The following is a 15,666-nucleotide window of genomic DNA, read 5'->3' on the forward strand; positions in this document are numbered from 1 at the left end:
CATTGCCTTTGTCAGCCGGTAAGACAACAATTTCAGATCACGAATGGCCGCCCTCTCTTTACTGGTGATATTTGCATTCATAGGCTTGGATTTCGTCAACGCACGACAAGTTTCACGACGTATTTCCTCAGCTGATTCAGGCGGAAGTCGAGCTGCAACCTGTTCTACAGCACTAACAATTTCTGCGACCGGAGTGAACTTGAGGCTGGGAGCGAAGTTGAGACCTTTCTGCAAAACCGAGACCGCATCATCACTCAACACCATGCCACTCAAATTGATGACAGTCCTGCACGGAACCTGCAGAGATGGTTTGTCAAGGAGACGTGAGAACTTAGCTGTTTGACGTGCCGTTGCCTTCTTATGGGCGGAATCAGCTGCAACCCAGGTGACACCATCAATCCAATCCCAGGAAAAAGAAGTGAAATTACTTGCCAGTTGCAAATGTAGTTTGAGTAATTCCTGTGAGATAAACTCAAGGCTCCGGCGGGTGAATTGCACTCTCTCACGTACCAATGCGAGGCTGGCTCGTTTCTTGATTCTCTTGGCTGCTGCAGAATCGATGTGATGCATAACCTTAGCAAAATTTGGAACAACATTCTCGGAACGACATCTCTTTAGAAAGGCAAGAGTACTTAGCAAACGACATCTACGGTGGCGCAACTTTTCAAATTCCTTCATGCTGCGGTACATCTCCTCCCTGTAAAGGTGTACGGATCTCCGTACCGGCACGTTCACAGGAGCTCAGTCCGTCGGTTCACCTGATGATGGCGACATGTATGATCGCCGAAATATTGTGCCCGTTGGACACTGTAGACCGGCAGTACACCCGTGGATATTTTGATTATCAAATACGCCGGGAGAAACTCACGAATCACTATTTTTGCTGTTACGTGACGCAATAAGGAGAGTGTCTAAGCATAGCAGAGACGAACAGGCAATCATTCTAGCGGCGATACAGGCCGCAAATGAGTAATCCACTCACGTAAGCGACTCCGACACGACAGATTGTTATGACCTGGCGCCTGGTGGCGAGCATCTTAGAAACGGTTGTTCGTGCGATCAGCTATGGAAAGCGGTTAAAGAAAGGTGAAACCAGGCGTGGACGATAATGTGTTGGACGTCCATCCCTCGTCACAGAATGTGGAAGTCGAAGGCGCTATGTGAAGGACAGGCGATAATCTGTGGTAGATCTAATAGAGAGTACTGGTGTGTTATGGAACGTGCGTTGAGCGCCCGTATACTCTCTCTTCTTTCTGTCACCAATCCACTCTGCCTGGAAAACTTGACAATTTCACGCAGTAAACAGGTCGTACATGACAATCACAACATTTAAAACTCAATTTTCAAGAAACTTGGCTAGTAACAAAAGATCTACAATAATAAAAATTGGAAAACAGACAATTTCAGATTACACACAGAGCATGTAAACTCCAAAATTGTCAGAGCTCTGAACAAATATTTAAAAGAATCTGATAACACACACTAAGACAAAGAAAACGACGCACCACGCAGGAAATATCCGAATGAGGCGGAAATCGGCAGATGTGATATGCATGTACAGATAATCAAATGATTACACTTTGGAACCTTCCCGTCCTCTCTATATCTCTTTTGTTACGCAACCTTCCCTTCTACAATAACCTATGAAACCTTCCCTTAGGATTTCTATCTCTTGCTTAATAATAACAAATGAAATCTTCCCTTTGAAATTAACTCTCTTTCTTAATCTTCGCACACAAATTTAAATGCTGCTTATTGAAAGTGATTTTCTGTTTATTTCGACGGAACATAGATGTGTCGTCGTCGTGGTCCTTAGTCGTTACCTGCAATAACCCAAAACTGTTCCTTAACTTTTTTACTGTTACTGGATCGCCATCTGACTGCTACATCGAACTGCGACATGAATATACTTACTCTGTTTTACTATACTCTATTAGCTGTTGGTGGGCTGCAATAATAAGTGGCTGTATTTATTACCAAAGCTGACGTTATTCTTTAATAGCAAAGCTGACGTTATTCTTTAATTAATTTGACTGAAGTTACGTAATTCATAGTTAAACTTTTTCTTGACAACAATAAAATTTTGCAAAGTTTTACGTCGATGTTTTTGGGATGGATTATAATCAATAATGCAATATTGCTGGCAAAAATTAATTATATTCTGAATGAAATGATTTTACAAACATTCAAATGAGACTTACTTTTTACAATAATCTTACAACTAGAATTGCGCAAACATACTTCAGTAGTCTTGATTTTCTCAAAAAAATAATTCGATAATATTGGTTCCTCTTATGATAATAGTTAGCTGATGACTCTTTAAATCCGTTTATAATATCTTGTAAATCGTAGCTGGTGGCTGGCAGCCACACCGCTCCTCTCAACCTCTCGCTTCAGACCTGCTACCGACTCGCTTCACATCTCGCTTACTACTGACTTCCTACGAACGCTAAAGTGCGGTCTCTCCCGCCAACAATGCTTTCTGGTGCAGACAATCCCTGCTACCATTACAAAATGTATCAATGCGAGGTCTTTCCCGCTCTTTTCCTAAAATGTGCCCATACGCGGTCTCTCCCAGCCTTTTTAAATTATATCAATATGCGGTCTCTCCTACCAACAATACTTTGGTGCAGACATTCCGTGCTACTACAATTATTTCCAACATGACAAATATTAATTGTTCCTACTTAATCCTATTAATAAAGTATAAACATCTTTCATAAATTGTGGTTTGACAATAGACAATAGAAATATAAACGTCTTACAACTTTCAAAAAAAATTCGTGATTCATTCAAGAGGAAGAGTTTCACCAAGTGAATAACAAGTTGGTCCGCCTCCGGACCTTAAGCAAGCATTTATTCGATTGGTATTGATTGATATAGTCGCTGGATGTCCTCCTGAGGCCGGCCGGTGTGGCCGAGCGGTTCTAGGCGCTTCAGCCCTTCCCATAATGTTCCAAACGTCCTCAGTTGTGGATAGATCTGACTACCTTGCTGGCTAAAGCAGGGTTGGCAAGTATGATGACAAGCAGTAGAAACTGTCACTGGTCATCGGGGGCCTCACTTCGAAGCGTGACTCATCACTGAAGACAATTCTACTCCTGACAATGAGATTCCAGGCCGAATACGTGTCTGGGGACGCCCCGGAGAGCTGTGAGATACCGACCTGACTTTCACCCTCCATACGGCCCGACAACGAGACGTGTTGTTCTGCGGTGTCATTTATGAAAACAGCAGGGCCCCTCTTGTCGTAATCTGCGGCACCCTTACAGCACAGTCTGCGCCGGATACGGTAGCCGATGTGCAGTGACCAATTTTCGCCCATAGCGCTGGACGAGTTCATTAGTTTGTTCGAAATGGGAGGCCAGCGGTGTTGGCCGCTTTCGGCCGGTCAGCGACGCGCTGCGATGAAAGAATCGAGATGGACGTCCTGCAGTTTTTCTCAAACGATTTTACAGAAACTTTTCGGTAAAAAAATCATTTTTTCGTTACTTATAGCTTTATATGTCAGCTTCATGATGACATGCCCATCATTTCGTCAATGGTCATATTTAGCCGGCCGGAATGGCCGTGCGGTTCTGGGCGCTACAGTCTGGAACCGAGCGACCGCTATGGTCGCAGGTTCGAATCCTGCCTCGGGCATGGATGTGTGTGATGTCCTTAGGTTAGTTAGGTTTAATTAGTTCTAAGTTCTAGGCGACTGATGACCTCAGAAGTTAAGTCGCATAGTGCTCAGAGCCATTTTTTTTTCAATGGTCATAGTTATTGTGATGTTCATTTGGACTGAAACCGGTCATCGTCAAAAGAATTGATATTGTGATCAAAGACTGGAATAAAAAAAATAAAAGTCATTTGAAAGGAGAGGGTAATTCGGATGCTCAGGAGAACTACGAATGTGTGCAACGTAACTTGCGAGCAGTTGTGCACGCCTAACCTTCAATGGAGGGACTCCGGCCGCTACAAGGACTCATCCTACAAGCTCCTGTTGTCAGTCGAACGCCACAGTAGTGCATTGGGTGGAGTAAACGCAACGCTGAGGGCGCCGCTGAACCATAAACCAGACTCCCATAGTCAAGGCGGGATTGTACAAGGGCTCTGTAGAGCTGCAGCAGCGTAGAGCGATCTGCAACCCAGTTGCTGTTGCTCAGGCAGCGGACGGCATTGAGGTGCTGCCGGCACTTCAGCTTCAGCTGACGAAGGTGAGGAAGCCAAGTCAATCAGACGTCTCAGACCACTCCTAAGAATCGATATGTCGCCACTACAGTGGGTGGATCATCATTAAGGTAAAGTTCTGGTTCCGGATGTGCATGACACACGTTTTCGCGGCTGAAAAATGGAAGCCGTGAGCTGGAACCCATGACTGCGCCTTGTCGATGGCTCCCTGTAGGCGCCACTCAGCAACACCAGTGTTGGAGGAGCAGTACGAAATGCAGATGTCGTCTGCACACAAGGAAGGTGAGATGGACGGCCCGACAGCTGCTGCTAGACCGTTAATGGTTGCTGCACTATGTCGGACGAAAAGAGATCCGACACGATACTAGTACATGCCGCATGACTTTTGTCACCTCAGTGTAATTCCACATAGCGTTCGATAGAGTCCCGCTTACGAACTGTCATATCAGTTTTGTGACTGGACTGAAGAGTCCCTAGCGAACGGTTCATGTCATTCTTAACGGAGCAAAATCCTCAGATGTAAAGTAACGTCAGCCATACCACAAGAGAGTTTTACCGGAGTACTGTTATATATCTTGGTGCTAACGTCGGAAGCTCTACGAAGCTGTTCGTTGTTGTATACGGGGAAGTCGCAACACCAGGAAACTTTATGTGAAATGCAATAAGGCCTACAGAAGGTCGATGCTTACTGCACGGATTGGAATTACGCCCTCAGCATAAAAAAATGTAAGCTATTGGGCATGAATATGTATGAAAGTACGTATGCGGAACGATTGCAAGTGATAAGACCACAAAAACGTATACTATGTGATCAAAAGTATCCAGACGTCCGGCAGAAAATGACTTATAAGTTCGTGGCGCCCTCCATCGGTAATGCTGGAATTCAGTATGGTGTTGGCCCACCCTTAGCCTTGATGACAGCTTCCACTCTTGCAAGCATACGTTCAATCAGTTGCTGAAAGGTTTCTTGAGGAATGGCAGCCCATTCATCACGGAGTGCTGCACTGAGGAGAGGTCGGTGAGGCCTGGCACGGAGTCGACATTTCAAAACACCCCAGAAGTGTCCTACAGGATTCAGGTTAGGACTCTGTCCAAGCCTGTCCATTACAGGGATGTTATTGTCGTGTAACCACTCCGCCACAGGTAGCACGTTATGAACAAGCGCTCGTTGGTGTTGAAAGTTGCAATCGCCATGCCCGAATTGCTCTTCAACAGTGGGAAGCAAGGAGACGCTTAAAACATCACTGTAGCCCTGCGCTATGATAGTGCCACGCAAAACAAGGGGTGCAAGCTCTCACCATGAAAAACACAACCACACGATAACACCACCACCTCCGAATTTTACTGTTGGCACTACACACGATGGCAGATCACGTTCACCGGGCATTCGCCATACGAGGCGTCGTTTGGCATTTACCGGCGTCATGTGTGGCTTATGAGCAACCGCTCGGCCATGAAATTCACGTTCTATCACCTCTCGCCTAACTGTGATAGCACTTTCAGTGGATCCTGTTGCGTTTCGAATTCCTGTGTAACGTTCTGGATAGATGCCTATTACATATTAACACGCTCTTCAACTGTCGGCGGTCTCTGTGAGTCAACAGACGAGGTCGGCCTGTATACTTTTGAGCTGTACGCCTCTTCACGTTTCCGCTTCACTGATACATTGGAAACAGTGGACCTAGGGATGTTTAGGAGTGTGGATATCTCGAGTAAAGACGTGTGACACAAGTGACACCCAATTAACCAAATCACCTGACCACGTTCGAAGTCCGTGAGTTGCGCGGAACGCCCCATTCTGCTCTCTCGCGATGTCTGATGACTACTGACGTCGCTGATATGGAGTAGTTGGAAGTAGGTGGCAGCACATAGCACATAATATGAAAAACGTATTTTTTGGGGCTGTTCGGATACTTTTGATAACATTCTGCAAAGCTGACATTCACTGGAAGAACTCTTAGGTAGCGTAATCCAAGCGTGAAGTAGGTAGCTTGTTTGTTTAGTAAGCGCAAGTGACACAGTGATGCTCATCAAAGTCTAGTGGCATACGTTACAAGAGAGGCGTAGTGCATCACGATGTCGTTAACTGGTTCCGTTAGCATATATTGTATTTATTGAAGTCATTTCTGAAAGTATTCGTATGGAGTGTAGCCATGTATGGAAGTGAAACATGGACGATAAATAGTTTGGACAAGAAGAGAATAGAAGCTTTCGAAATGTGGTGCTACAGAAGAATGCTGAAGATTAGATGGGTAGATCACATAACTAATGAGGAAGTATTGAATAGGATTGGGGAGAAGAGAAGTTTGTGGCACAACTTGACCAGAAGAAGGGATCGGTTGGTAGGACATGTTCTGAGGCATCTAGGGATCACCAATTTAGTACTGGAGGGCAGCGTGGAGGGTAAAAATCGTAGAGGGAGACCACGAGATGAATACGCTAAGCAGATTCAGAAGGATGTAGGTTGCAGTAGGTACTGGGAGATGAAAAAGCTTGCACAGGATAGAGTAGCATGGAGAGCTGCATCAAACCAGTCTCAGGACTGAAGACCACAACAACAACAACAATACTTTCATTAAAGGCATGAAGGGCAAAAGCAAATGAAAATTTGAGATTGCACATGAATTTGCAGGAAGGGATTGTGAGGTGTGAACGAGAACTTCGCATATAAAATTTGATTCCATTTTATTATTTAGCAATTTATGGTTTACACGTGCCGGGAGATATTCATCGTAAAAACGGGGGAAGCTAGTGTTCGCGTGCTGCTAGCCGAGAGCTTCCTGGACGCATTAATTATTATTTCTTCTTGGAAAGTTATTTCCAGGGTTCGCGCGGACGCTGTAAGTGGAATTCTTTCTTGGAAAGCGATCCAGAATTTTCTTTTGCCTTTTCTATCCATGCCTTTTCATGCATTATTTCGATGTATTTGCAATGTAACTGACGCAAAAATTGGAAATTTAAAAAGTTTCCGCCCAGGGAGTGGTCCCCACGACCAGTAGATAAACTTTCAGAGATCTCTCTACTGCGAGGAGCGTTGCCGGGAAATGACGCTAACATAAGTGGCAGTTGCCTCCATCGACCCGCTCCAAAAATGGCATTTTTTCTAAACGCTTGGTCATCGGAAGCTCCCACACCTGTCAGTTTCATTTCTGGCAAATCCCGGCATGCACTATAAATCTGGACGAAATGGGTGATGACGAGTAGGCACGGTCTCCTTGTGAGTGGAGACCCCTTGTTCCGTTGTGTTTCAAACTACACGATGTCATACCATACGCCAAGTATATTGTGTGAAATATAGTTGTTCTTTACGTGGAATACCGTGTTCATTCGCATATCGTATTTACGTTCATATGAACACCTATCTGCATATCATGATTTACATTTTGAAGACGTAACATACGGTTTTCACTTTGAAATATTTTAACAGCGAGTGCTAAACGAGATCACCGATCGTTATATGACATTTTCTTAATACAGTTGTATCCTAACGTTGCGTATTGAGTCGAGATTCTGCCAGATAACGAAATAGTTGCAGAATACAAATTAAATGCGACCTCCTGTCAAAAGCCTGAATAACCACATTTTGCAGCGCGGAGTGCTGCGAGGCGTCCAGCAAGAGAGTCAACGAGTTTCAGGGAGGTACCAATAGGACTGTGCTGCCATAACGATTCCATTTCCGTGATCAGCTGCGCAAGGTTTCTTGGTTTAGGGTCAGTGGTGGTCCCACTGCTTGTCGACTGGGTTAAAATTGGAAGGGTTTGGTGGTCAGGGGAGTACAGTAAACTCATTCTGGTGCTCTCTGAACCACAAACGTACACTGTGAGCTGCGTGGCACGCTGCATTGTCCTGTTGGTAAATTCCATCACGCCGAGGAAAGATGTATGTAGAGGTGCACGTGGCCCCCAAGAATAGATCAGTGCTTCCTTTGATCCACTGTGGCTTCCAGAATGACTACAACACCCACGGAATTCCACGAATACATTCCTCAATCCATAACGCTCCCTCCTCCGGGCTAAAACCTTCCGACGATTATAGCAGCGTCGTACATGCCAATAGGAATTTCTCGAATGATGATGTTGCTTGGTTTATGGGGCGCTCAGCTGCGCGGTCATCAGTGCCCATACAAAGTCCCAATTTTTACACAGTCCAATTTTTTTTTACCCAGTCCAATCTAGCCACTGTCACGAGTGATGATGCTAGTGATGATGATGATGAAATGGTGAAGACAACACAAACACCGAGTCCCTGGGCACAGAAAATCTCCAATCGAGCCGTGAATCGAAACGGGGCACTGTGAATCGGAGGCAGCAACGCTCGCCACTAGACCACGAGCTGTGGACCATTTCTCAATGGAGCGTAGAACTCAGTGCACATCCAATTGCGGTACTGGCGTGAAAATTCCAACCTTCGCCACCAATTAACGACACGCAGATGGGTATATGAACCAGGCGCCTGCTGCGGGGGCCCATACTGACAAAGTTCGCTGGACGGCAGTTGAGGAGACACTACTGGTAGTAGCCCCATGGTTCATCCGGGCGATCAGTTGCTCAATAGTTGCATGTCTATTTGCCCGTAAATGTCTCCGCAGTCATCGTCCATCCTTGTCATCTACAGCCCGTGATGTACCACAGTAAATGTTGCTCGGCACCAATTTTGGATAGCGCCATTTTGTCGTGCGCGGTATACTTTAACCACTGCTGCACACGAAGAGCTTACAAACATGGCCGTTTCTGAGATGCTTCCACCCTTGCCCTGAAAACCAATGAACGTGCCCTTTTCCACGTCAGATAAATCGCTACGTTTCCGCATTACGACAGTGACTGCGTCCTTCTGATACGCTTTTTATACCGTCCACTGCTAGCGCAGCCAACTACCGTTTGCTAGTGGTTATTGCACTTTGACGCCGAACATGGGCGTTGATCATATTAGTGTGACTGGTCAGTGTAATAAAGACAAAATATTGAACATACTGTGTGTCTCTTTACAACAAAGTGCACTCAAGTGGTAATAGTAGTGGGTTTAGGTGACTCGTAATGCCTGCAGAGACCAAGTGCAGTATTGCGTCAAAATGCGAAGACCACTCTTGAAACAACCGCATTTACAGGCGCGAGTGTGCAGGAAATTGTCACTTGTTACGTAGTGAAACAGTATTCTTTTTCTTATTAGGGTAGGTCGTGGGTGAAATTTTAGTCCAATTAAATGGGGAATTAATCGAACGAATTACGTTTCAAATACGTTTGTGCTAACTGGGGCAATATTTTAAGTTGAAATCAATGGCGAGTCGTTAACACAGATTGGCAATTATCTTGCAAACTTCTCGTTTGTGGTCCTGTGATTACTGGAAAGTTTTTATTTCTACGGCGGGGTCAGGGATTTTCTCTGCCTCGTGATGACTGGGTGTTGTGTGATGTTCTTAGGTTAGTTAGGTTTAAGTAGTTCTAAGTTCTAGGGGACTGATGACCATATATGTTAAGTCCCATAGTGCTCAGAGCCATTTTGAACTATTTTTTTATTTCTATTTTCGAATAATTTCATTTGTGTCAGTTTTCCCCATAAATTACTATGCACTGTGTACAGTCTGTGCCCCAACATGTAGCTAACTAGTTACAATGAGGACACAGAAGACATGGGATAGCGGTAAGCATGTATACACATGGCGGTAGTATAGCGTACAGTAGGTATAAAAGGACAGTGCATTGTCAGAGCCTTCATTTGTACTCGGGTGATTTGTATGAAGAAATTTTCGATGTGATTGCGGCTGGCGCGACGAAAATTAACAGACTTTTAACAAGGAACGGTTGTTGGAGCTAGACGCATGGTTGGGTTGGGTTATTTGCGGGAAGGGACCAAACAGCGAGGTCATCGGTCTCATTGGATTAGGTAAGGATGGGAAAGGAAGTTGGCCGTGCCCTTTCAAAAGAACCATCCCGGCATTTTCCTGGACCGATTTAGGGAAATCACGGAAAACCAATCAGGATGGCCGGACGCGAGATTGAACCGTCGTCCTCCCGAACGCGAGTCCAGTGTGCTAGACACTGCGCCACCTCGCTCGGTAGACGCATGGGACATTCCATTTTGGAAATCTTTAGGGAATTCAATATTGAGAGATGTACAGTGTCAAGAGTGTGCCGATGGTACCAAACTGCAGTCATTACCCCTCACCATGGACAACGTAGTGGCCGACGGCCTTCACTTGACGACCGAGAGCACTGGCGTTTTGCGTAGAGTTGTCGTGCCAACAGACCAGCAGAACTCCGTGAAATAACCGCCGAAATCGTTGTGGCATGTATCTGTTAGAACAGCGCGGCGAAATTTTCTGTTAATGGGCTATGGCAGCAGACGACTGGCATGAGCGCCTTCGCTAACAGCACGACATCGCCTGTGGTGCCTCTCCCGGGCTCGTGACCATACCGATTTGACCCTAGAAGACTGGAAAACCGTGGCCTGAACAGACGAGTCCCGATTTCGGTTGGTAAGAGCAGAGAGTAGGTTTCAAGTGTGGCGCTGCCCCATGAAGCCATGGACCCGTGTTGTCAAGAAGGCACTGTGCAAGCTGGCGGTGACTCCATAATGACGTGGGCTGTGCTTCGGTGGATCCTTGGCTGGAAATAGCTATATTCGGCTACATGGTAACCATTTGCAGTCATTCATGGACTTCGTGTTCCCAAACAATAGTGTAATTTTCATTGCTTACAATGCACCATGTTACGGGTCTACCATGACTGGTCTGATGAAGATTCTGGACCATACGATTGAGTGATTTGATCACTCAAATCGCCCGACATGAATCACATCGAATATTTATAGGAAATAATCGAGAGGTCAGTCCGTGCACAAAAATTCCGCGCCAGTAATACTTTCGCGATTATGGACGGCTATAGGGGCAGCATGGGCCAATATTTCACCAAGGTACTCCAACGACTTGTCGAGTGCAAGACATGTCGAGTTGCTGCATTACAATGGGCAAAAGGAGGTCTGGCACGATATTAGGAGGCATGCCATGAATTTCAACGCCTCAGTGTAAATGGTCTGTTGTAACACAATGGGCCGGCCGGGGTGGCCGTGCGGTTCTAGGCGCTACAGTCTGGAACCGCGAGACCGCTACGGTCGCAGGTTCGAATCCTGCCTCAGGCATGGAAGTGTGTGACGTCCTTAGGTTAGTTAGGTTTAAGTAGTTCTAAGTTCTAGGGGAGTCTGGCGTGAGGTCAGTCGTTTGACGGCGCGTTTCGGGGCGGGGCCGCCCGCTGCCGGTGCGCCGTAGGGCACGGAAGCTCGCACTGGGGCGTATCGCTTTCCAGTCGGGTGTGCCGCGGCAGTCCTCACAGGGGAAGTGAAGCGTCTCTCATAGCCTCTCCTTCCCAAGTGGCTCTTTCCGCCTTCCCGTGGTGCCAGATGTTAAGCTTGGCGTTTTGCCTTGCGACAAAAGGGAGAGCTGCGACCCAACCCGATGCGAAAGCGAAGGGTGCGTGGCACAGGGGGAGCTGTGTCTAGGGACCGAACATCAGTCCCTTTCTGTTCGCAGGGCACAGACCAGCAGGTGCTCTGCATGCCGGCGACCTCGTTTGTCGGCGTGGGATCTCGGCGCGAGTCGGCAAGGGTGCTTCGCCGCGCCCCTGGGTAACCGGGGCGTGTTCTGCCAAACCCAGGAGGTGGTGACATCGCCTGGGCTAGGTTAGATGGGCCCAGACCGCCGAACGACTGGGGGACCGACCCACCACCTGAGTAGGAGTGGGTCCCTGGCCTTCAGGTGGAAACTTGGGCTAGTAGGCGGCGAAGGGCGAGGGGTGCATCCGCCTCTCCGGAGTGCGGGGTGCACTTGCCGAGGAGCGTCGAGTGAAATCGTCGACGACGAGGCCTTCGACGGGGACCAGTGCGCTGGCAACGGCGCGCTGAACCCTGCAGCTCAGGAGTGCCCTTGACCTAGGGGCGAGGTCGGTGGGCGAGCTGCAATAGTCCCCCCCCCCCCCCCCCCATGCCAGAGGAGCCGGTCCGGGGCAAGAGACGGGCTCCCAACTTTTTCACTCGTCAAATAAATCATGGCTGACCAAGAGACGAGTGAGTCGAGTGTTATTTCGAGGTGTTCGACACTCACTGTTCCCACCCCTGAAGAGGGCCTGGGGCAGAACGCAGAGAACGTGACAGAATGGCATACTAAGATAAATCAATTGTTAGACACTAGTATCAAAAATGGTAAAATTAGTAACACAGCAGTACTCTCAATTAAGAAGGAGCTCGCCGCCTGGGCTATCGCTAGCGCGAAGCTTGAGGGACGACTCGAGGAATTGGAAAAGGAAAATGAACGACTACGGAAACAGCCCACCAAAACGTGGGCAGGAGTGGTCGCACAAGCGGCCACCAAAACACAATCCACAAAAGAGACTATTGAAAAGGTATCCAAAAAGCCTGACACGGCTGTCTTCTTAAGACCCCTGCCAGGCCAGGATATCAAAAAAGTACAGGAATTATTCACAACTACTATAAATCCGGCAGCAGATAAAATAAAAATAAACAAGGTAAAGGCAACAAAAAACGTTGTTATAGTAGATGTTGCAACTGAAGAGGACAGGGACAAAATATTAAATCATGAAAAACTCAAAAAGGTTGTCAAGTGTGAACCGCCCAAAAAGCGGAATCCCTTAGTAATCCTATACGACGTACCCACTGCAATAAGCGAGAACGACATCTATGAGACAATAAATCAACAAAATTTTGAGAACATGAGTCTGGACAATTTCAAAAAAGAGTTCAAATTACGCTTTAGAACTGGACCCAGAGAGCGCGATGTTGTACACCATGTAGCTGAAGTTTCGGGGAATATGTGGCGTAAGCTCACTACTATGGGCAGAATCTACATGGGGTTCCATTCGATAAACGTTAGGGACTACCTTGTAGTTCCCCGGTGTCATAATTGTGGAGACCTCGATCACGTTCACAAACACTGTGAGCGAAAGCCGGCTTGCTCCAGGTGTGGTGCAGAAGATCACACCAGGAAAACCTGTGGCAAAACAGGGATATGTATCCCTTGTACAAGACGAGGAAAAAAGAACTGTAATGCCACGGGAAGAAATTGCCCCACGTATAGGTTATTAGAACAAAGACTTATCTCGAGAACTGATTATGGCTGAGTCCATATCAGGCGGCAGGAAGCCGAAGAGAAAGTCTCCGAGTAAAAGGGTGAGGGATGCACTAAGGGCCAGCAGATTTAGGGAGTTCTTACAAGGAGTTACCAATATCCGAATCATGAAAGTAGACACGAAAGATGCTGGTGTACAAACGGACCCCTGTGGTTACATTGGTGCTTCCTCTCCCCCAAGACGGGGACTAGGGTCGCTTAAAGAGCTAGAACGACCAAAAGGGCATCCTGTGGCAAAACCACAGACGAACGTACCAGAGAAACAAGACATACAAGTCAACATAATAAACAGTACATTTTCCTCTACTAACTCTGGCATACAAAAAGGTTTGGGCGTAGATCCCAATAGGGTATACCCCAACCTAGAACACGCTCTACAACTAGCACGCCTGGAGGAGCCGGCGGTCCTCACCACAGCCCTGAGGCACGTGGTACGTGTCGGTCATGAATACGGCAGAGACGTCACCTTCTCGGTGATGGAGGCTGTCGACAGAATACAGCTGAAGACAATGAATCTCCCCACCGACTTTGGAGCCCTGCGTGACCTGGTCAAAAAAGTATTTGATAGACGAAATGAGAAATTCGATCTAGATGAACTTTACAGTCAATCTGTCATAACAAATGGAAGATTAGCCCACGACTGGAACAAGAACTGGCCCGAATCGCATATTAGAACATATTATGCACGAGACCCATTTAAACGTAGGACAGATTAACTCACATAACAGCAAATTAGTCATGCAGGAACTCCGCAGAGTCGTGGAGGAGAGGAGTCTGGATGTGCTCTGTTTGCAGGAACCATACTCCCTGGCTGGGCGAATCCCATTTGCGGCAGCAAGCTGGCAAGTCATTCACAGCGGAGCAGAACCCAGAGCAGCTATAATGATCATCAACAAAGCGCTAAGAGCCACGGTTCTCTCCCAGTTTTCCGACGATCACTGCAACGTCGTGGAACTACAAACACCAGCTGGAGTACTATATATCATAAACATGTATTTCCAGTACGGCCGGACAATAGATGAATTCCTAGACAAGCTTACACAAGTAACCACGGCGTTGCGGGGACGTCGATGTGTTATCACAGCAGACATAAATGCTAAGTCCCCCCTGTGGTTCAGCGACACACGAGATGACCGAGGAGAAAAGGCTGAAGAGACCATCATGGCGCTACAGCTAATGGTCGCCAATAAGCAAGGAAACCCGCCCACCTACGCAGGAGGTGGGGGCGAGGGCACTAACATTGACGTTACATTGGTCACGCCCAATCTCGCCACCAGAGTAACAAACTGGATGGTCTGGGACCAGGTAACAACCAGTGACCACAATCTCATCACATTCTCATTGGGAGACGAAGAATGCCGCTGGGACATGGGGTGGGAGACACAGCTAAACTACAACAGAGCTGACTGGGATCGCCTGGCGAGGGAGTGTGAAATACCGACATTGCCCGACGGTGACGAAAATGTCGAAGGATACGCAGAGGAGCTGGTGAAAGCAGTCGTAAGGGCGGTAAAGGCCGCTGTACCAACCAGGAGGAGAGCCGTAGCGGCCTCTCCGTCACCATGGTCAACCGAGCTGGGACAGATGCGCCGGTCGGTCAGGAGGGCCAGGAGGTACTACCAGCGAAGTGTCGTCTGGGAAGAAAAGCAACGTTGGCTGCTGAGATATAGAGAGGCTAAGGAGCACTTCCAGCAAGAGCTTAAAGCCGTGAGGCTACAGAGTTGGGAAAAATATGTACAAACGCAACTAGCTACAGACCCATGGGGTGTACCATATAAGTTAGTGCGGGAAAAGATCAGATCACCCATGGTGTTGTCCACCGTCAGGGATCAGGGCAGGATGACGGAAACCTGGCAGGAGACTGCCGAGGTCCTCCTCCGTGTCCTGCTGCCTGACGATGGCGAAAATGATGACTCTGAGGCACAACAGCAGATTCGGAGACAAGACCTAGAGGAATACCGAAACAACAATATGGTATATCCCTTCTCCGAGGAAGAAGTAGCTACACAAATAAAAGCCCTTAAAAGAGGCAAGGCTCCAGGCCCAGACGGCATCACCGCAGAGGTGGTGCAATTCCTGGCTCCCCAATTGGTGGCACCTCTCACAAAGTTGTACAACGAGTGTCTGCGGCTCGGGAAATTCCCCCAAATATGGAAAAGGGCTACAGTTGTAATAATCAAGAAAAGTCGAGACAAAGATCCACGAGAACCCAAATCCTACAGGCCCATATGTCTATTAGACACACTGGGGAAACTTTTTGAGAGGTTGCTAGCAGACAGACTGGCAGCACATCGAGTATTGTGCGGGATGAGTAACAGACAATTCGGTTTCAGAACCGGGAGATCGGCGTCTGACGCCAT

This window comes from Schistocerca piceifrons, chromosome 1, assembly GCF_021461385.2.
Source record: "Schistocerca piceifrons isolate TAMUIC-IGC-003096 chromosome 1, iqSchPice1.1, whole genome shotgun sequence".
In the NCBI taxonomy this organism is placed as follows: Eukaryota; Metazoa; Arthropoda; class Insecta; order Orthoptera; family Acrididae; genus Schistocerca; species Schistocerca piceifrons.